General features: G+C 45.8%; 1 protein-coding gene across 2 annotated transcripts in view; it reads left to right on the forward strand.

The window, feature by feature from the left end:
• Positions 1 to 569: 569 nt before the first annotated feature.
• Positions 570 to 19,675, forward strand: part of TANC2 (tetratricopeptide repeat, ankyrin repeat and coiled-coil containing 2) — a gene marked incomplete at its 3' end in the record, with an annotated part of 279,985 nt that continues 260,879 nt past the window's right edge. The window contains exon 1 of one of the 2 annotated variants that reach the window (XM_082779048.1): positions 570 to 617. The remainder of the gene's footprint in view (positions 618 to 19,675) is intronic. The other variant, XM_082779047.1, reaches the window with a different exon arrangement.

Consider the following 19,675-nt stretch of genomic DNA (forward strand, 5'->3'; position numbering starts at 1 on the left):
ATTATTGTAGGGAGGCTTTATTCTTCCCAGGAGCACAGGGCATGGTTTCCAAGCTGGGCTCATTGGGGTATTCTCCCTAGGGGATATTATCAGCACCCCCGGATGACTGTTTTATAACCTGTGAGGCGAATTTTCTGTAGGACTGAAGTGTTTAACTGTGATGATATGAGGAAAACATATTGTCGTGCAATATCCGCACGAGGGAACAAAGCAACTTCTGTTCACCTCAGCTTTGGGTACGGCCAACTCCAACGGGGCCGCGCCAACCATCACCTGTCCTGCTGCCAACTTCCCGCAGAGGTTCCTCGGCGTTAATTACCCTGTTTAATCACAGCCAGCTGTTACAACAGCCAGACATCGGTGGCAGTTCCTAGCAGGGGGGGCTCCCCACCCTACAGCAGCTCTACCTGCCTGGGGCCGGCGGGGGGGCTCAGGGAGCACCTGAGGCAACCACGGAGGAGGAGGAGAAGGTGAAGAGGAAGGAGGAGGAGAAGAAGAAGGAGGAGAAGGAGGCGCTCGTCTCCTGCCACTGGGGCTCTCCCAGCGCCGGGGAGCCGCGGGAGGAGTTACCTGGCCGAGCTGTGGAGGCCATTTCCCGGGGAGAAACGCGCCCGGGGGTGAGTGAGGGGGGTGCGGGTGGCTGGGTAGGAGCGAGGAGCGCTGCGGGGGTCGCCCTTTGGCCGCCCACCCCGCTGAGGGGAGCGGCCCCGGGCCGGCGGTGGCCGCCTGTTGCCGCGGTAGCCGGGGCCGCTGCCCCATCTCCCCCCCCCCGGCCCCGGCTCCTTCCCCTCCTCGCCGGCCCCTCGGGGCGGCGCCGTCCCTGAGGAGAGCGGGGGATGGAGGCGCCATGCCCGCGCCTCAGCACGGGCAGCCCCGCGCTATCCCCCCCGTTTTCTTCACCCCCCCAGTCTGTCCTTTCCTTCAGGCCCCGGGGCCGGGGGAAGGCTCCTGTAGGGTTTATGCTCCCCCTCTAGTCTCAAAGCCCAGCGGTCGCGGCGTTTCCCGGCGCTGAGGAGATGGCAGCGCCTCTCCCCTTAGGCGCTGAGCGAGGGGGAAAGTCCCTTCTTCGGGTCCCAGCCCTCCCACGGTGTTCGCAGGCTCTGTGGAGATGGCGGTCCCTCTCCTGTCAGGCACTGAGCTGGGGGGTGTCCCTTCTTCCCCCCCCCGGCATTGCCAGGCCCTAAGGAGATGGCAGGGTGGCTCTCCCCGTGGTGCCAGGGTCTGTTTTGGGGTGTTCCCAACCCCTTTCTCCATCCCTGGGGAGCACCCAAGGGCCGGTCCCTGGACCCTCACCTTACTCTGAGCTGCCCTGAGGGGCTTGGGCCTGCTGCAGCCCCAAGGGGTGTGTGAGGGGTGGGAAGCGGCATGTCCTTGGTGTCAGAGCCCATTTTAGTGCTCATTCAATACAGGAGCATGGTCATGTCATGGGATATTCCCATGATGAGCCTCCCCGAGGATGTTAGACACATCTACACCTGAGCAAAAAGCATCAGGTGCGACTGCTGTTCGTGTTTCAGGCATCACGTGTTGGGTGTTTTTGTTCCTGAAGAATGCTTCCTGCAAATTAGCCACACAGCCGCTGTGTTTTTAATTCTAACCCAGGCATAACTTTTGTTTGTTTGCTTTTCGTCTTGTTCATCTTCCAGAGGAAAGCAAACGTTCAGTGCAGCGTCAAGCTTGTGACATGCAAGCACGGATGGAACTACACATGTTCCCAAAGTCAGTGCATGTTATTATTTTGCAATCTAGAAAGGAATTTTATTAATATTTTGATATGCTTAAACTCTAGTGACAGCAACACAACTTCTCCAGTGTTTCTATACGTGTTACAGCATATGCACCAGAGATTGCTCTGGGACTCTGCCTGGCACATTCCAACAATTTGTGTTTCTGTCCTACTAACAAGGACAAAAAGAGTAAATGGACAAAACAGACACCAGCAAAGAATAATTATATTTAAAGCCTTTACTTTGCCCTTAGTTCACCCTCACTGTTCTTAATATTGTCAGGTTTCCAGAGCTCAGTGGTATCTCTTAATTTGGAATTTCCTTGTTTGTTGAGGTCAGGCTGCGAGGATTATTCTAATGATTTTCTTACTGTTCATGCAGTCTCTTATTGCAAACAGGAAAAAAACTTCAAAATGTTGGAAACTATTAATTAGAAAGACAGTGAATATTGCCCAAGAGTATCATGTTTCAGAGTAACAGAAATACCTTACTTGTGTCAGCATAGCCGTGGCTATTTCTTTCACTTAATGGGATCCTTATTCTGGTTTTGGTGCCTGTGCTGCATGTGAAACATATGAAAGTAAAGCAGTCATTGCCCTGAAGAAGTTAAAGACAGAACCTCGTGAGGATCTCCACCAGCTATTGTAATATAACCTAAATAAGGGGTGTAACCTTGTTCGGCATTTCTGTAGATCCCATGTGACATGTAGTAATATGCTTAAATCCCCAAATAGTGTTGTAAATCTGGCCCATAATCTATAGTGCACAAGCAGCAGGGATCTGGAAGCAACATCTGCTCAGAGTGCATATGAACTACATCTTAATATATTATGGTACTGAGTCAGGGCCCCACTCTTTTTTTTTTTTCTTTTTTTCCCCCCCCCACTGAAATCAGACTGGCTTTAGTAATGATTTAAGCAATCACAGACTCAGATCCATCGTGGATGTCGAACTGACCATTTAACCATTAATTCAGTGTGTTTGGCTTTTTAAAAATTGAATCTTCAGATGCTTTTTTTCTTTTTTCATTTGACCTTACCTTCCCCTTACTGTCTGTATTGTTTCAGGAATGATTTTTTTTCAGTGCTGACTTTCTTGCTAATATAGCAGTTGTGCTGGGCAAATGACAAAGGCAAAGAGCTAGCAGAAGATGAAAGCCAACTGGTGTTAGCCATATGATTTAAAGTTGCATTTTCTTTATGTAAACAACATGCCTGAGGTTGCTGCTTCAGCTTGCTTTATCCCACCAATGAATCTCTGGATTTACATGTCAGTCTGTGTTCTGCATTATATCTTTTTTTCCGTTTCTTTTTTTTTTTTTGGTATGTGTGTGATTCATTATAGTTTAGCATCATAAAAAGAATCTCTGGTGTACAACACATACAAGCCAGAGATACCATTATAAAATTGCTGTCCTGCAGTTCATGTAATCAGGGATATGCCCTGCGAGGAAGCTTTAGCTTCCCTAAGATGGTTTTAGAATTCTTGTGTGGCAACATTTCTCCTGCATGCCCCTGAGTGAGTGGTATCAAGTGATTTTTCAAAGCCTGGGTTCCTTGTTTTATGCAGTTTTATTTTAGGAATAAATACTGCAAAATCCAGCTCAGGGCTATGAAAATGGGAAGGTCTGAGCCTTATTGGCCCCTGTGGAGTGACATGGATTTAACATGTCATATCAGGATAACAGTTGTGAGACTCGTGACCTTGTCTGCAAGGGTGTCCTAAACAAACAGTCGGCAGCACCTCACAAACAGTTATAATTTTTGATTGTAAAGAGTTATCAAAGCAGTATAAAATCTTTCAGAATAGCAACAAACCTCACCTGGCTCACTGAAGAGTTACACTTGAGTTCAGATGGTTCCTGAAATTGAGTAGTCAGAGTAGTGTTTTTTGTTTTTTTTTTTTTCCCCAAAAAATTACAGTGTGGCCACGACAGGAACTTGAACAAAGCTGAGAACAGTGGTATTTGGGAAAACCAGAATATCGTGCTTTTTGCACGCCTGCAGACTGCCTAGGGGAGAAATCTGTTAAGAGCTAGACCTTCACATGGAGATCTGGTTCCTCCCCCCGCCACCATCTGGGAATTGATTATATTCTTAGAGGATCGTGAGTTGTTTGTTGTGTTCTAAAGATGGATCCTCTTGCATGAAAACTGAAGTACAGATACGTGTGAGAATAGACTGACTTCAGAAACAATGAAAATGAATGCTAAATTGAACAGTAACACTTTGGTGGAAGACACTTTTTGTTCTGCTGACTAAACAAAATTACATCTTGGTGGTTTCACTGTGCTACGCTTAAAAGTCAGAAACAAAGCAAAGAAAGAACAATCAGAATACAAGGCGCAGTCTTTGGAAACACACTTCATGTAGATCTCAAAATTCAGTAGCTCGAGTACTGATTCGCTTAAATTACATTATTGCAACAGTTTTTGTTTGTTTTGATGAATATATTAATGAAATGCCATCTAATTAAAATGTGGAAGTAGTCTAATGGAGGACAAAAGTATAGGTAGAAGAAGGGATGCTACAACTTAATAGACAATAGCTCCATCAGTTACTACTGAATAATACAATGGTCTTAATGTGCCACTCAGCTCAGGAAACCTAACTGGGTGTTGCCAGAAGCGAGGGTGGCAGACGAGGGGGAGAATCTTTCTGCACGCTGTAGGATCTCTGCTTTCTGCAGATGTCAGTAGCTTTTGCTGCTGGCCATAAACAGGGCAGCGGGCTAGGTGTGTGTGCAGGAGCCCCTCAGAGAAGCTGAAGTTGTCATAAACAGTCTTTATTTGCCAGCTCTGTATCCCTTTAGTGTAATAAATGCCATTTGCCTTAGTTTGATAACACAACTGTAGTATAACAAGATCGAAGAAGTGAGTTTTTTTTTGTTGTTGTTGTTATTTACAGCCAAAAAATGTATGTGCTTCAATTTAAATGGGTGACATCTGGCAGGTCTGAGTTACGCAGCTGGAGGAACTCCAGCATTCTCGGACTCCTAGATATGGGCTAGTAATTGCCTCCGGTCTGAAACTATTTTTTACCAGGCAAAGCACATAATTTGGTGCTGTTTATTATAAGCTATATTTTACTTGAAAACCACAACAATCCTTTGTCCTCTGAGGAATGTGAAGTTGCATTTGGGCCCTTTTGATGGGGTTTTCTGTTTTAGCCTCTGTTCTTGGATTTGCCGTGCAGGTTAATGTCTATTTTGTGAAGATGGGCTGGCCCCAAGCACCCAACGGCCCATATTTGTGTAAACCTGACATGGGATGAGGAATCCAGCTCAGACCTTCAGTCTGTCCTCTGGTTAAAGAAAAAAATATGTACGGTCAGCCCTCTGTAAGTAGCTATTACAACTGGAAACTGAAATGCAGAACCATCTCTACTTCTTCCATTCTCACTTGCCCTCATAGGGGTCAGATGGGAAGCAGAATTTCTTCAGAGGCCGTTTTCATCTCTACGCTGTTTGCTGTGATGAGAATCATTGATGCAAAGAAACATTGCTCTATAGGCCAGGACTTGAGTCTGGTGGGTACAGCAAGGCCCCATCAAGGAATTAAGGATGCTGATGGTGCAAGACCAAAGTGAACTTTTTTTTTCCTAAGGCCTTAACTTATGAATTACATATTCAGGATGTATATTTGAATGGCCTTGTTACCCTGCTCTGATCACTGGCAGATGCTCTACAGCTAATGGTGTCATTTCTGTTACTACATCAGTTGTTAACTGGGCCAGAAAACAGCCTTTAAGATTAAAGTTTAATCAATCCAAGTATTTGGAGAGTGAGCAAGTATAGCCTTTATTCTTCTCGAGAATTATGGTCTACTTCTTTGAAATCCCTGGCAGAGATAGAATGTTCTGTCAGAAAATGTCTCCAGTGAGAAATTGCAGGCAAAGAATATTTTCTGTGGGATGGCATGAGCAACCTTGTACTTTAAAGCTTGTATATTAATTGCTTGTTAATGGGCAGCTTTTGGCAGAATTTCTTTCTGCTATGGCCTCAAGAATTTTAATGGAGCATCAGTCAGTGCGTGGAGAAAATACACTTTAAAAACAATAAGCAGGGCTCTTGGTGGTTGTGTCAGTAGGTGACATTGGCTAAATCAGTCATGTTCTACTTCTGGTCAGTTGTAAACTCTGCGATAACTTCATTAGCAGGAGGAAGATGCGTTATATCCTTCCAACTCTGGCGCAGTAAGTTTTTCTGGAGCCCCCCTCCCCTGGCACCGCTGTTTTCAGAAGGGTTCCAAGTGTCAGACAGGAACGCTGAAGCCCCTGCAGATATTATGTTAAGGAGTGCATTTTTATGTGGCATGTTCAAAGGCTTCTGAAAGCGATTCCCCAAATGTTTTCAAGCTCGCTGAACGTTTCGTATGCGATGTTTTCACAAGCAGGGAGGCTCTTACAAGCATGAGCCTAATAGGTACACCAGCAGATATTTCCATATGTGTAAATATGCACACTATGTCCTCTGGGGATAAGAGAGGTCTGGTTTTCCTCTGCTCATGAAAAAAACAGTGCTGCTGAGGTGATTGAGCCTCTCAATTTTCATTCCTATGCTTCCTCTTCTTTTGGTGGTTATTAGTTGAAATTTCCCATAAATAGCGTGTATTTCCCAGAAAAAGGGGTATTCTTCCCAGCAAAAAAGGAAAAGACCTGTTTAACAACATAAAATTAAAACAGCCAAAGGTAACATGAAAACAATCCAGTGGGAAAACTGCAAAGTGCAGGAAGAGCCTTCAGCTTACACAGAGCGCGATCCTCGGTTTGAGAAGAGGAGTGTTGTGCACCTGAAAGGTTTTGTGTACCCGGTCGCTCCTTGTGGTGTCACCTCTCTTGTTCCTGGTCACCAGGTTTGACAGGAGGAAGGGGAATGCTGAACTGCCTAACCCTAACCCTGAACTGCCCCTCCTTGAATGAGCTTCACGTTCCACCTGACACACTGGCTGCAGTTTTGGGTAACTGAAAGGGAAGGGCATACAGCAAGCTCTCCTTCGCCATGGCCTGGCACGTTCCCTTTCTAGCTTGCTGAGCATCGTTCGCACACAAATTTTGGGAGGAACTCTCCCTGTCGAACAAAGGAGGGCTGGTTCTTCACTTTCCTCACCTTCTGTAGCTTTGCACCTCACTGCTTCTATTTCCAGGCAGTAGATGTAGTAGCAGTATGTCAATGGGGTGCGTGTTGTAACAGGGTTTGGCAAATTTCTCTGGGAGAGAGGAATGACTCCAGCCTGTCTTCCTTTCTTCTTGTTAGATGTGTTGTGAGAAACAACGGGAGCTTAGAGGCAGCCTCTTCTGGAGAGGGAAGATGGTACCTGTCACCTTACTGACGGTTTCTTGCGTTTCGTGGAAAGCAGGGTGTCCCTGCTGCTGGTAGGGTTCAATGGCAGCCCAAAAATGGGAGCTGTCGCCCCTCAGAGATGGGATTCTGCACTTCTCAGGTCCTAGTCCACCTTTCAAGGCCTTCCGTATCAATGCCAAAAACTACCACTCCTTTTTGGTCCCCTCAGTACAGCACAGAGCTTCACAGTATGGGATCAGTAGACAAAAAGGTAGTGGAGCCTTTAGGACTGCTGTATCCCAAGCACAGTGACAGTAGCAAGGAACTGGAGAGTTAAACGACTCAGCAGATCCTGCTTTTCACCCTTAAATACACACCTTATTGTATAAACATAAGTACTGTACACACAGCGTGCTCTGCAACCTTGATTCTGCCGTGTCTTTGTCGTTCTGGGGACCTGTAATTGCTGGGCTGTATTTTCTTTAAGGCCAGGACCTCTGCGTGCCTAGTACAGAAACGAGCTGTTGGAAGATCGGCTTTAACAAAGGTTTTCATGCAGAGTGGAGCTGAGAGGAGTTAACATCTTCAGGCAGCAAAGATAATGCTGTAGTCAAGGCCTTAATCTGTAACGGGGATACTGCGCCCCTTGAAGAGCCTTTGAGGTACGGCCATCAGCTGTGTGCGTATCCCACTCGTTCTGGGGGAGGGACACCATCAGGTTAGTGAATATACAAAATTAGTCATGCTTTTGCACAGGAGGCTTCCGTTAAAGCAGTCTGTCTGTGTGGCACACCAGCTTTCATTTAGGACGTGGAAAAATAACCTGAGAACAACCTGGAGCAGAATAAATCTGCTTGTTGCATTGTATCCGCCAAGGATCTTCTCTGTCTACGTTTAGTGCTTGGGAGATCTTCTTAAGTAGTGAAGAGTATGACAGGCAAGGCTAAATTTTAAAATTTTAGCTCAAAAATAATTCAAACACTTTAAGAAAGCAATGCAGAGAGGAGGCAAAACACAGAACCCCCCCCCCCCAAAAAAAAAAAAAAGTGGAAGTGAATCCTGTAAGACTAGCTGTATAAACCCAAACGGCCATGCTGCTGCTTTATTTCAAAGTCCCATTTAAGAGCATGGCTTTAAACTCCCGAGTCACTGTTGGGTATGTCTGTAATTCCAAATGCAAAGCATCTGCCAGCCGTGCCAGGGTTTGCTTCACTTGGGCACGATGCCTCTTGTGGGGCTTTTGTCACCACATTCAGGTTCTTGATCCGCTGCAACCTCTCTGAGGTGCATTGGGTGCTCTCTCCCAGCTCAGCACCCAACCTCTGTCAGTGGCCCAAGTCCCGTGCGCTTCATGATCCTCCAGGCCCCCCATGCACACACCCAGTGCTCGCTTTGTGCCTTTTCCTTTGTTCCGAGCCCTTCCATGTGCTTGGAATGGCTGTCCAGCCTGACTTCACAAAGCATCCTGTGTTTTCCTAAAAATGGTTCTGAAAATTGAAGGTATTTCTCACCCCTTTCCAACTCAGAATGCCACGCGTCCTCCTGTGTACGTTTTGTATTGATTTGTGTGCTCCTTTGGTGCCGTTAGACTGCAAATTTGTGGAGCTGACTCTTATCTGTGCAGAACGTTTTCACCTAGTGCGCATTGCTCGGCTCATCTAAAGCTCTATATAAATAATGAAAACGTACAGGGCTTGCTGGCACAAGTCAGTAGAGAGCTGCATTTCCTGAGGCTCTGCTTCAGAGCTCTGCTTTGTTTCTGGGAGCTCTGCTTTGTTTTTGGGTCTGTTGTGCAAGTATTTTACATAAAGCTTCATGCGAGGCTCGGCGCTGAGGCTCCTCCGTCTTCCACATGACGTAAGGAACACGCAGCCCTGTGTTGAACCAGTGTGCGCACAACGCACAGAAGGCGTAAAGCCAACTTCCTTTCCACTCCCAGCTCTCCCTCAAGTGCAGAAATAACCGAGAAACCTGCCTGGAGCATGGGAGTGAATGCTGCTGTCCCGAGAGCACGCTGAACTGCACGAGGAAGGTGCGTCACCGATCCACACAACGGCTGGGCTTGGCCAGTGGAGAACGCCACGGGAACGAGCTCCCCCCAAATACCTGCTTAGGATGACTGGGGTTTCAACTCCAGGATATCAAGTCAACATGGTTAGAAAAGGTGTACGGTGATTTAGGAACACCTTAGCCATACGGATAGTGTCTTAAGGTATGGTCAGTAGCAGTGGCCCTCCTGGGATTTTATTGAGTTATTTTTGCATTGTAAAGTGTCCCTGGATAATTTTTCTGAAGGGCGCTATATAAATGGAACAACTGCCTGATTGATTTAAAGCAAATCTCTTAGATTTTTGGCTTCCGTTTCTACAAATTGCACGTCTATATTTCCCTGCTTCAGAAATTAAAGCAGATATATCATGGGTGGAACGAGATCAATTTTATTACGCACAATAGTTCATTAGTGAAGTAGGAGCAATTTCATGTATTTATGCACAGCCTGCCCAGGTTTTTTTTTTTACTGCGGCTCTTTCAGATGTAAATAAAAATATAATGCTTGTCGAGTTCCTTATTAGACAGCATACAGGAATGGAAAGCGTTTGTGGGATTGCGCTGAGGGTTAGATTTTGAGATTTACAGCCTGCCACTGGCGTTGGAACCCACGAGTGATGGCTGACATTTTGGCCAGCAGCGTGGGTTGACCAGAATAATTCCAGAAGCAAAACATTGGCTCACAGAGTCAGAGAGAGGCTTGGGTTGGAAGGGGCCTCAAAGATCATCTAGTTCCAAGCCCAACTTGCTGCACCCTACATCCAGGCTCTGTAGCGTGCTGACAAATGCCTTGCACGCACCCTGCGGAAAGCAAAGGCTTGAAGTCGGTGCTGGAAACCCCAGGAATCCAAAGAGGAGCTGAGCTTTTGTAGCCACCAAGCACTGTGGGGGCTTCCAGAGCTGAAGGCACAGCTCTCTGTCTTTGTCTTGTGCTCAGGAACCAGCATTGGTACCCAGAAACTGCAGCAGGCTGGGTGCTGGATGCAGAGAACGTGGTGCTGCGTTAATTCACGCTGAGCGGTAGCCGTGTGTCCGTGCCTGCGTCCCGAAGCGTTTGCTGTTCGAGCTGCATGATGTTTATGTGCCTGCATCTGTTTTTGTCGAGTAGGTACCATATGTGAACACACTTTTTTTTTTTTGACGCCACAAGTAGCTTTGTACCCCAGTTTATTCCTACATACATAAAAGCAGCTGGCAGCTGGATGAGACTAGCAGACCTGTTAATGTCAATCCTGAGTCAGTCAGCAGGATCAATGTTATGAGGCAGTTCTTTCTCCCAGGTGGCTGATCACAGGAGCTGCACAGACATCTCTGCTTCTGGAACCGAATTCTTTTTTGTTATGCAGTAACATAATGTTGCAATACAATTAGAGGAGCTATTCCTAATCCTGCCTGCCTTTGCTCTTATTTTCAGATCGCTATCTGCTTGGTAATAAATACTTGTCGTCTTAAAAGACACGCAAATGGTGACGATGAAATTGTATATCTTCAGCTAATTACAGCACCAACCTGCACGGCTTTGTCTGGTTTGGTGCAGTTCTCATTCTGTTCTGCTCAGAACGGTTCTGACTCTGCAAGGTGACCTCTGAAGCAGTGCTGAGGCCATCAAACTCAAGCCATGTTCGGCCACGAAAGAAATTCATCTGTATGTTCAGATGTCATTACTGGTCCTGCTAATCCCTTTTGACTCAGTGGAACACTTCTGTAGGTCATTTATAAAGTTGATTATTTTCCTTTTTTTTTTTTTTTTTTTTTTTTTTAAAGTATATTTAAGGAATAAAGTGGACGTTATCTTCCTAAGAGATACAGCTAGGGAATGGTTAAGGCTTTTAATATCCCTAGGTGGGAATTAGGGAACAAGAATGGATGCTTTGTAAGGAATTGCTGGTTATTATTACAGACTTCTGAAAAACAGACGTGAAATTAACAGTTGTGTGTCATTTCATTACTGCTTTGGCAGTCTGCTTTCTTTTTCTTTAAGGGTAAGATGGTTGCTAGGGCTTTGTAGTGAATAACCTTTTTGTGTTCAGCTCAAGGCAGAGTATAATTATTTTATAATTTTGGTTTGTGAGGCCGTTTTAGACATTTTCAGGAAGAAAAAGAGCTCAGCTTCTGCGAGCCCCCCTCTTTCTCAGCTGCCCATCATTGGCATGTCACAGCACCAGGAAGGGAAGCTCTGCGTCTGCCCTCATCATCCCCACGAGGTGTTTGCCTGAGGACCTGGCCACCGCCAGTGAGATGAATGTGGCCTTGACATTGGTACAAGCTGGAGCTGATTGATTTTGAAAAGTGAAGTCCCCTGTCAAGGTATGTGTCTGCTGTCACGGCGTAATCACCGTGCCGAAAGGAGGTGGTGGGCAGCAGCTGCTGGAAGCGAAGGAGCAGTGCCTCAGGTTAAAGCTGATGTCTAACTCTTTGGCTTCAAGGGGCAAATTTGCTTTTAGGAGTCAACAAGCTTGCTTTTCCATGTGGTACCAGTGAACTTTGTCCCCATTGAGAATTTTTTTTTTAGGACTTGACAGGTTTTTAGTCTTTTGTGTCGGGCAGTCTGATACTGCCGCATGCAGCGGGATGCCGTAAGGACGGACTGGGGTCTGCAGGACCCAAAGGGGCATCAATAATACGGACATCTCTATCTGAGCCACCTCTCCTGGGTCGCTCCATAGTCCTGGAGAGCAAGTTCACAGTACACCACACAAAGCTGGGACGTGCCCCATCTGTCTGTCAGGCAACCCTTCTTGGAGAGCCAGGCCGTGCTCTGATCTCCGGGCCCTGTGGGCTGTCCTTCTGCAGGCTGGAGCCGTGGCAGCGCTGTGCTCGGATGGAGACAACTCACAGGGCAGATCCCTGAGGTTGGACAGATCCCACCCTGCGACCTGCCTGCAGCAGCACGGGTGAGCCTGCAGCACCGCTGCCCAAACCTGGCATTCCTGGACTCACAGCCCCACTGCTACCCATTCCCACGGCCTCGCTGCAGTCACGCCGTGAGACGCAGCACCCTCCTCTCTGCTTGTTAATGCACTGCGAGCGCACATACACGTCTGTGAACGTTTTACCTTCGTGTCTGAGGAACTGCTTGCAATTCAGTGCTGCAGTATCATCTTTTTTCCCTGCTAATTGCTTTGCTACATGTGCAAAGCCTCAAACGATGTGAACACCACCACCACCACCAAATATTAGCCTTGCTGGGAGCCATTTACAGTTGCACCCTCCGTGTGTTTAGGGGTTGGAAAATATTTAAAACGAGAGGAAACATATTCTTGCTTAAGGTGTGCCTCTAACTTGGGATCCATCACTTCTGCACGTTGCCCTGGCAACGCTGCAATAGCAAGGGAGTTCCTTTTATGGCTGATTTCCGAGCATGGCCGAGCTGGAGCCGGCAGCCTGGGTTACCAAGCAACCCCGGCCGGTGCTCCAGGAGCTGGGAAATGCAGCCACCGCTTTTGGATAGTGCCCGTGATCGTATGCTCATTCCGTCAACTTTGGTCTTTTTGCTGTGAAAATAATCGCTAGGGAGTCTGTCTGCATCCTGGTTCGTGGGGCTGCTTTCCCCCACTCTGCTTTCTCTCGCTTGAGCGTTCGATGTGGGAACGCTCAGAGGAAGGAGGATCCAACCGTCCATTTATTTGGGAAAAAATCAGAACGTTCCATTCAACGTCTGATGCTGAAGGGTAATTAAAGTGATGCCATCTGCACAGTGTGAAAAGAGAGGCATCCTTAGCTTCCCAGGTCTGCAGCTGATCAGACGTCATGTTTGAGGACAAGCCTCACGAAATGCAGGTGTTGAATTGCGTGGTGAAAGTTTCCTCCAATTCCTGCCCTGGTGCTGCTTTCTTCTGTGGTTTTATCTTCCCTCCACTTCAGAGGGCTTTTGATAATAAGCTGCCTTGTGGAGGAGGATGCGAATTAGGAGAGCTTAGGAAATCATTAAAAGACTTACGATGAAATAACAACGTAAAGTTGTTGTGTTAAATATTTATATTCCAGCCATATCCTACCTGCGGTTGCCTGTTGGCCCCCTGCTGATAAACAAACACCTTACAAAGGCCTGGCCCCTACTGCCAGGAACCTCGGCTCAAAAGGAGGGGAAGCTGTTTTTGCAAGGGTTGACCTGAAGCACACAACCCCTCCTACGGAAGCTGAAGGACCTAGGTGCGAGTTTCACGTTAACTTTCACCATTTTGTTTCAGCCCCCATGTCACCTCCCCTGTCGAGGGGCGGTGTGACGGGTGGCAGGTGTCACAGCAGGGGTCTCCCAGGACCCCACTGAAACGTGCCCACCAGAGGTGGGATCCCACAGACTGGGACGTGCAACATGGTTCAAAGCAGCACAACAGGGCTGAGCTGGCATCAGGAGAATCGCCTCGATTTACCACTTCTGAATAATTTTGCAGATTTCTGTGTATCTTGTGGATCTTCTCAGCGCTGGCAGCTGGAGAGGAGGACGAGCACATGGCGTGTCATCCACAGGGGCTGCGAGCTGCCAGCGTCTTGTTTTGAGTCAGCTCCTAAACAGCCACAGGAAGGCTGATTGCATGCTTCTTACAACTCCTTTCATATGGGATAATGCATTCCTCCTCTTTCGCAGGCAACCAGTGAGCGCATAGGATCTTGAAAGCCACAAGGGCCTGTATTGCAGCCTCTCGGTGAGGTTATTAAGCATGCGAGGTTCCAAGAAAGTAGTTAATGACCTATTGTGGTGGCAATTCTTTCCATCCTCTAAACGGGAAGAATGAGCAGCGAGGGCTTATTTGATGTATTTGGTGTTGCAGAGAACGTGTAGCTGCTCATCTCTGGTAACCTTCCTGTGATGTATTTCAGCAGACAGCACGGGGAGGTGTTCAGCGTGTGCTGCCATTTGGGTTGCGGGGTGTTTGTCACGGAGGTCAGAGGTAGTCTGTGAGCTGCTGGATCTGGCATCGTGGCCGTCTCTTCTGGTTTGCTTCCTCTGGCACTGGTCAGTGCTTTTAACTGGGGTGAAAACAGGCGTGCAAACTAAACCTAAAGCTAAAGCATCGGTTCCAGTTTTCAAGGGCAAACCCGCTCCTAGCTTTGGCTGCAGTCTTCATATACCCCAAACCTTGGGATTAATTTGTACTTGTACTTCTAGAAACGGAGGCAAACAGTTTTGGTTGCAGTTTTTATTGGTTTGGTTTTTATTTTATTTTAGACAATCCATAAGAATTAATCTGGATACAGTGAGACAAATTCCCAGGTAGCTTAATTTAGCATCACTCCAATGTCTTGAAATGGGCAGCACTAACTTGTTACACCAACTGTAAACATGGCCCTTCATGTCTTGTATCAATTTTCTTTTAAATAACAATCACACCAGCCCACAGTGATATTTAGCATTACTCAATCCTTGTAAAAATGACAAACTTTACCTCCCCGCGAAGTTGCCTGTGATTAGTCACACGTGGCAGTGTTAACAAGAGGCGACGCTGAGAAGTGCCCCGTGAGCTTCACTTAAATCTGGCTGTTATGTCAGGCTGTACCTGTGCTATCCCCCCGAACCCTTATTGTCAAGGGAAGCAATTTCACATCCTGCCTACTTAGTTAAGAGATTGTGAAAGTTATCTTTGTTGTTTTGAGAGAACAGAATTTATTCCCTTCAAAACAAGTGACCAGCATTGCCTTAATCAAGCGCACGTACCCAGCCTTCAGCGAGGCAGGCCAGAGCCGAAGCCTTTCTGTTTCATCCCGTTTCAATCCGGTGTGTTGTCAGCTGAAACTGGCTCTTTTTAATCTTTTGTAGTAAATGTCAGGTGAGGAACTGACAGTTGTGAAGGTAACAATTTTCCATTTATCCGCAGCCTGTGTAATACATGAGTGGATACTTACTGCCTGTGAATGACCATTGCTGTCAATCCAACTTAAAATCCGTTCTCTTCTGTGCTTCTGGAGGGACGCTGCCTGTGTAATTTGTCTGTAGCTTATAAAGGAGGGAGCAGCCGTGAATTGAAGTCAGCATTCAGTTTATTAGTTGTATTTTAAATATTTGATCACAGTGAGGCTAAAAATTCAACACCACTGTAATGTGGTATGATGCCTTAAAATGCCTGTAGTATTTGAGGTAGATCAGATGGAAAAAAATAATTGTTTGTGAGAAAATGATAATTGCACGTATATCGCACTTCAAGCCGAAATATCATATATTATTTACAGTCTGGGGAAGGAATGTGAGACTCCAGATAAGAGGGAGAGGAGAGATTAATTTCATCGCTTTGGTAAACACCCGCAGCAGCTGGGTGAGGCGTAAACGGGGGCCGTACCTGGCCAGAAGCAGCGCCTGCCGTGTGGACAGACGAGGGGTGGAGACGGCAGCTGGGATCTGCAGCAGAGAATCTGCACCTAGATGTGCACCTGCCTGCGTGGCTCTTCCTTCCCTGCGTGCTGCTGATGGGATGGCAACGGCCACGCTCTTGGAACACGAAGGTACAGCTCAGGGTTGCTCTTGTACATCAGGCTCTTCGGCTGCTGTCAGCTCTCCTTCACAAAACGAGGATTTTAACACTTAATTCCCTTTCTCGCTCACCTTTCTGCAGGTGTGTGAAGAAACAAAGCTGGAGTAAGGGCACGAAAAGGCATCCTGGGGGAAATAGGTCAGTCCTTTATTTACCGTAGTGCTTTAGCTCTGATTATGCAAGGAGCTTAATGCTGCTTCAGGTAGAGTGGGGCCTTGTATTTCTATGCAACACCTGCAGCGGCGGCGTGCTCTGCCATTCCTCTGCCCGCGTTCCCATTGAATAATAAGAACCAGGTTTTGGAAAGTACGCCAAACATCTGGTAAAATCAGGGCTCTACAAGTTTATTCGAAAATATTCGTGAGCGTCACAGATTTGCCAGGTGGTGAGCACTGTTGAAAATCTGTCCCTAATTTACTATGTAAATTAGGCCATTAGGTTAAATTGATCTGCTTGTAAGTTAGCGTGCTACCCAGTATGAGCTACGGGGGTAGAAGCCGTCCTGGTAAGACATACACATTTGACTAAATTGTATTTACATTCCCTGCTCTCTTTATGTGGTGGTCATCCCCCTGTGAGTCATCCCAATACGCTCCAGGTTATGTGGGAATCTCGTCGTGGCAAAATGTTGATTTAATGAGCTTGGAACAAGAGACACACAACATCAAAAGCTGGGACACCCAGGGAGTATGTGACTGGAAATGAGAGTACATCATCTTAAAAACAAAAACAAACAAACAAAAAACCAGGACAAATATTTATCTGCTGTTTTGTTAAAGGATTCCTCTTCTCAGACACGAAGAAATCACTGCAAGACAAACATGCTAGCAGCTACTGTCCATGTTAGCTCCTTTTTGTGCTCGGTATGTCAAGGAAAGAAAAAAAGATTTATGACTCATTGTTTTCCAAGGTTGCTGCTTCCTCTGCAGATATTTACAGGTTGGTTTTTAGAAAAACAGTTTACAAACTGCCCACTGAATTTCCATTTTTATTGCAGGGTCATATTATTACTGCCTAATCCATCATATATCACACAGGCTCTGCACTTAATGCTCGATTAGGGAAAAAAATGCATGGTTAGCTACTCGTAAATTATTGTGTCTTCTTACCATATATCTTCAAGATAATGCAGACGATACAACCTGTGTGTTGGTAAGGCTTGCGTTATTCAACCCCACTGCTCACTTGGGGACACTTTTCTCTAGGTGTTAACATCCCCTAGTGTAAACAGGCTTCTCTTTTCCCTTCTAGAAACACGGCTGTTGGTCTCAGAGAGCTCTAGAAGTCTTCTTTGGAGCAGGAACCTGAAATTTTGTAACCGTTTTTAAATAGCCTAAAAGCAGCCTCAGGGTCATACTGTCACTTTTTAAAATATCGCATTGAACATTTAACACCTGGTAAGTACTGAAAGTGTCACTTTGAAAACAGAAAGTTATTTTCATTTGGAGAATGTTCCAAAGCTTGACAGTGTTTCCCACACATTCGTACTGTCTTCCAACTGGAAAAACTTGGAAAATAGTAGTGAAGTGCATGTGTGGAAAGCTCATTCTTCAAAAGCCTGAAAACATGTTTGGAAGCAATCTTTTTCCAAGTACAGTTGAAATTAAACACTTATTTTTCTAATATAAAAAATACTTCTGTGAAAACTTCCTGACCTCTTCAAGTTCTCCTACCAATGATGAGACACAGAGGGGAGAGAAAAATCGCTTTTCCCATTTCCTCAAACAGCAAGCGAAAAGGCTATAGGAAGTGACATTAAAACAGTGAACGTTTCATTAGAATTGCAAAGACATGGATTTAAACAATAGGAAACGAGGGAACTGAGGCTCCCATTTCGTTTTATTCATCACTTATGCCTCAGCTGTCTTTGCCATGGGCCCCATTTTCTTTTGCATTGCCTATTGCACAGGTACTTACACCAAGGATAAGTATGTGTAAAATACATAAAACATTGCTGCTCTGCCTTAGAAGCATTTTAAGTTGACTGCAGAAGGGTGAGTAACTGCATAAATCTTAGGGAACAATGAGGTGGGCTCCTGTGTTCCAGCTGTTATTTTTTTTATTGTATTTTTAACTTGTTTGCCTGCAGTTGTGTGTTTACACCATGCTGTCAAAAGGCCCAGCAGTAGAGCGGTGACGTTCTCAATGGAGCTGTGGCAGACGTAGCTAAATTACCGGTGTCGAGAACTTTTTTGGCTTTTTACAGTACTGAATGCATTTGTCCTGAGCACTTAGCAAAAATAGCATCTGGGAGGCCAGTTGGAAGCAAGGAGGAAGGGGAGGACCTTTACTGCATGTGAATAAAATTGGTAGCTGAAAGGCAAAAATCACATCAGATTGGCAGCTCCCACCCTCCACGACTGTCCCAACAGCTCAGCGACGCTCGTCTGCCCAGCTCTGCTCCAGAAGCCGTGGTTTTGGGTCCTGTTGTTGCTGGTGAGGTTAATGTATGGTTGGTGGTAATGGGAAGTGAGCTCTTGAATGTTCCCCGGAAGGTTTAGCATTTGTTTTCAAAATAGAGGGAAAAACAAAAGGGAATGCTGCTAAAATTATCCCTTGTATTATAAACAAATGCAAACAGCTGTGGGAGCTCTCGCTGGCTTTGCTGGCTGGTCCTAGCTTCAAAAGCGGCCTCATTCGCTCCACCCTTGACTATAGGTGTCACTGCGGTGAGTTAAACAAGCTCCAGGAAATGTCAACAGCATCTGAACACACAAGCTGTGTTGGGAACAGTGTTTGCTGAATAAATGACTAATTTAATGGCATCCACTGGAGAATGGTTTTATTGGTAATGGTGATACTCCAGTATTGCAAATAAGTGGAGTTTAGGGCTGTAGTATTAGCATTTGTTGTCTTATGTTTTTTTCCTGTATTGAAAGGGAATATTGAAGAACCATTTTGATGCAGAACAATTACAAGGTGGTTTGCATGGCTGGGAGGCAGGTGATGGGGAGTGGATTTGCATGGTGTTGCCTTTATCATCTGAAAAAGGCAGAACCACGTTGGGAAGTCTGGTGCCTGACCGTAACCCATGGGGTCTCCGTCCCTCCTCCAGGAAAATCACCTCTGGGGTTTTGTGGCTGGCTGTAAATGTGGGTTTGAGAACTTACTTTAGAGAAATGTCCTTAATTTTTGCAACTTGCCTGTGGGGAAAGAAATGATCTTTTATTTTATTTAGTCATTATTAAGCCTATTTATAGGCTGGTCATTAAAGTACCCCTACCTGCTATCCAGTCGATGTTCTGAAAGCTAATTAGCTAAGTAACTAGAGCAAATCCACTATTAGGTATGCAGGGAAGGTAGCACTGACACAAACCAACAACAGGGGCCAACAATTAAGCAGATGGACAGTTCTCCAAATGACTCTGGAATTTATGGTGTGAAATGACCTTTGGAGGCAAGGGAGTTCTGCTGGTTATTTGAATGGCACCAGGATTTCGGCTTAGCTTCTGAGGCCAACAGGGGCCATGGACGTATCTAGAGATGGCTCTGGAAAAGCTGCAGGGTAGAAGAGCTCACCTGTGATACAACACCCACGGAGAGAAGAGTTCAGAGGATGCAAAGCCGGGAGACCGGGCTAAGGTAGTCAATGCTTCGGGTCACCCACCCTTTGTTCTTGGATGGTTTTCCTTGCTCCTGTCTGAGGGTGAGGGGAAGGTTATGCCCTGCCCTTACTGTAACGTGGCTGAAGCTACACGAGCTGTGGGAAAGGTTAATTTGAACACGATCATTCTTCTCTGCGCTGTGCTTTTTAAAGCTTAAACGCTTATTTTTAGGGTTGACAATACACAGCTCTCTTTATTGGCCCACAGAAGAGTAAAAATAGATGGATGGGGATCGTGCAGATGTATGTGAATAATTCTTGGCAAAACCTGTTATATATTCCTCAAATGCTAAATTTTAAGACATTTTATTCTTTCTCTTTTTTTCCCCTTTCATTTGCAGTTATACATTTTGCTGAATTTAATCTTTTTTTTTTTTTTTTTTTTTTTTTTTTTTTTTTAAATGAGATCATTATCAAATATGGCAGTTTGCAAATATTTTTCATGCTGCTGGGCCTTTTTCTTTTTTCCTTCTCTTTTCTAAAGCTTCTTGAATGTCATAAATATTATTTCTCTAGTTGAACATCAGATGGATTGCTAGGCTTAACGA

Source organism: Aythya marila (genome assembly GCF_965140915.1).
Source record: "Aythya marila genome assembly, chromosome: 25".
Taxonomy (NCBI): Eukaryota; Metazoa; Chordata; class Aves; order Anseriformes; family Anatidae; genus Aythya; species Aythya marila.